The sequence below is a fragment of the Emiliania huxleyi genome (assembly GCF_000372725.1).
Source record: "Emiliania huxleyi CCMP1516 unplaced genomic scaffold EMIHUscaffold_63, whole genome shotgun sequence".
Lineage (NCBI taxonomy): Eukaryota > Haptophyta > Isochrysidales > Noelaerhabdaceae > Emiliania > Emiliania huxleyi.
In genome coordinates this window covers 307183-310361 of record NW_005197273.1, presented here as the reverse complement: position 1 = coordinate 310361, position 3179 = coordinate 307183, and positions in this window count along the sequence as shown.

Sequence of the window (3179 nt, the reverse complement as noted above, 5' to 3'; positions counted from 1 at the left end):
GTACGTTTAAGGGGGGGGGGGGGGGCAGCTTTGGGCGGTCGAATTCAATTTGGGGGGGTTACAATTTTGGGGATCCTGCCGACGCGCTAGCCCCACTGTAAATACGATGGATACCTCAACGGGAGGGCACTCGCAGCAGGCGGGGCCGAATCCTGCAGCCTTAGTCTTGGCCCGATCCGGCGGCATGCCACGGGTAGGCGCGTTGAGGCTTGCTGCGCCGCGGGTAGACCTCCTCTGCGCCAACGCGGCCTGTGGTGTGCCGCAGCTTGCGTTTGCTGCCAGACAAGAGGAGGAGCAGGGCCTTTTGGCGATAGGACCAGGCAATTGTATTCGCCCGGCGGGCGTTACGTACTCGGAGCTATAATGGACACCAGACACGAACACGACACACATTCTCACACGACATCACCGCTCAGGGCCCCCTTCTCGCGGGGTCCTCGTCTTCCACTCCGGCGGGGGCTCCACTCTCCCCCGGGCTCACCCTCCTGTTCGCTCTCCGATGGTTGTCCGACGGGCGCGGGGCCCGACCTCCCCTCCTAGCCTTTTTTGGCTGTGGCCGGCCCCGCTGCCGTCTCGTCCTCTCTGCCTGATTCCGTTGACCCTGCCGACGGCGATCCCGTGCCCGACTCCCCGGGCGAGGACGGCGGCATTGGATCATGTCGCTTCCCCTCCAAGGGGGTCGGGCCAGCTCTCCTTGGTCGACGAATCGCGCCCGCACCCGCGGCCTTTCTATCGTTCTCGGCTCGCCCCTCCCCTCCGCCGGCTCCTCATCCATCGAGCTCGGGGAGGCGTGGCCCTCCTTGTCGTAGATCACGGTGGTCCGGCTGCCGCCGCGACGGATCTACCCCCGGTGAGCTCGTACGTCCCGACTCCACTCGTAGAGGCCGAGTCAGCTCGACTCTCACCCCCTCCGACAATTGACTCCAGGTCGCACTCGGGGCCCTCCGGTCTTGGCCTTCCGGTTCGCCGACAGACCCGCTGTCGCCTCGCGGTACCTCCCCTCCTTCGCCCCCCCTCGGGTAGCCCAGCCTCCGACGGGGCGGCTCCGGGTTCCCCAAAGTTGTGTGGGTCAGTGACCTCCGCTGAGCGGCCGCCCTCGAGAACACCGAGAGAGGCACAGACTGTGGCACAGCTGTTAGCGTGTCGAAATGCTGCAAGAAGCGTGCACTCGTGCCTCTGCAGCGCAAGTCGCCTCCCACTGGGCCGCCGGCCAAGGCCTCGTCTCGCTGCTACGCTCTCTCGAGGACGCCTTCCCGAACCTGCTCGGCGGCGCACTCGACTCGGAGGCACTCCACTCCCTCCGCGATCCGCCCAAGCACCAGTGAGAGAATTCACATCGCAATTGACGACCCCAACCAAAGCCAATCTCGTTTGACAACCCGGCAGGCAATTCGCTCCCACAACGAACCGGCAAACCGCTGCCACCGAGAGACTGCCCACTGCTGCTGGACTGCAGGTCTCTCGGTGGGAGAATGACTTTGCGGCGCTGAAATCGGAAGAGATCATCCGCGCGTACGTCCGCGCGTCGGGCCTGCTGCAGCCGAGCCGGCAGCGCGGCCGCCCGCTTGCGATCCGCGTGCAAGCCGAGGAGGCGTCTGCTCTTGTAGTTGCGAGTCAGTCAGCCTTTCGCGTGCTCTGTGTAGCACACACCCGGCGCCCTGACCTCCCGAATCCACAGGTGCTCAAGCAGCTGGTGCGCGCTCGCGGAGAGACGGGCCAAAGCACGCCGGCTCTTCGACCAGTGGGGGAACCGTCGCCCAGATGTCCCTTCCCTCTCGTTTCAGGCAGCTGGTACGCCGGCCTCGACTGGTCCCGGGGCGCCGCCGCCGCCGCCGCCGCCGTGCAAGCGCAGAGGGCGCAGGTGGGGGCGCAGGCGGGGATCGGCAAATTCGCCAGATCTCGGGCGATCTCCGATGGTTTCACCCCAGGCGGCGCAGAGGGAGGCGGCGGCGGAGGAGGCGGCGGCGGAGGCCGAGAGGAGGGCGAGGGAGGAGGAGGAGGAGGTGCGTGCGAGCCATCACTCGAGCTCGCCGCGAGATCGCCGAGATCGCCGAGATCGCCGAGATCGCCGAGATCGCCGAGATCGCCGAGAGCTAGAGCGAGGAGGGTTGGCGGAGTGCAAGTGCTTAGACCATGCGCCTGACTGGTGCACGGTTCGGGAGGCGGCCTGATTATAGTCAACTAGTGGAGATTAATTAATTAATCATGTGAGTGGTGCGCGGGGAGGCGGCCTGATTAGTCGGTCATTGTCAATTGTTATTGGTGCACGGGTCGCGGGCAAGGTCAGAGGCCGCCCATTCACAGCTGCCTATTCACACCTGCCTATTCACACCCGCCCATGACCGTGCCAGAGTGTCTGGTTCTCCAGCGTGCCTCCGCGTGTTTGTAGCCTGCTTCCCGTGTTGTAGCCTGGCGTTTGTGCTTCGTCAGTGGCGCGTCCCGTGCCCCCGAGCTCCTTTCATTTTCTGGGTCTCCTAGGCGGCGCGGCGGGCGAGGCGCCGCTCGAGGCCGGCAAAGGGAGCCATGACATGTCCGGGACACGTCCACGACATGTCCGAGACATGCCCCTGCAGGCAGTACGAGGCCGGCGACCCGATGGAGTTACTAGAGAGGCGAGACGAGCTGTGAGCCGCCTCGGCTTGCTTCTGAGGACGCTCCTCGCCCAGGGCTGGTGTACTGCGCTAGGTGCTTGGGGCCGCCCTTGCCGCTGAGAGGGAGAGGCGCCTGCTCGCTCACCGCCAAGGGGCCAGGGTATGCTAGGTGCCGGAGGGGGTGGGGGGGGGGGGGGGGGGTGAGTTCACCACAGCATATCAGTCCTTGTCAGTAGTCGTTGAGATTTGGGACGAGGGAGGGCTGCTTCCTGTTAGTAATGAATTAGTAATCAGTAATCAGTAATCAGTGATAACAATGACGAGGCAGGAGGGCTGCTTCCTGTCAGTAATGAATCAGTAATCAGTAACCAGTAATCAGTGATAACAATAACGAGGTAGGCGGCGGAGGGCTGCTTCCCAGCCGCAGACGGCGGAGGCGGTGGAGGCGGTGAGGCGGGAGGAGGCGGCGGAAGCGGAAGAAGGCCCGGAAGACCACATGTCCCGTGGGGGAGAGATAACCAAGGGATGGGCCGAGAATTGTCCATCTCGAGGCCCTTGCGATGTGGGAAACCCCCCCGCCCCTCCGGC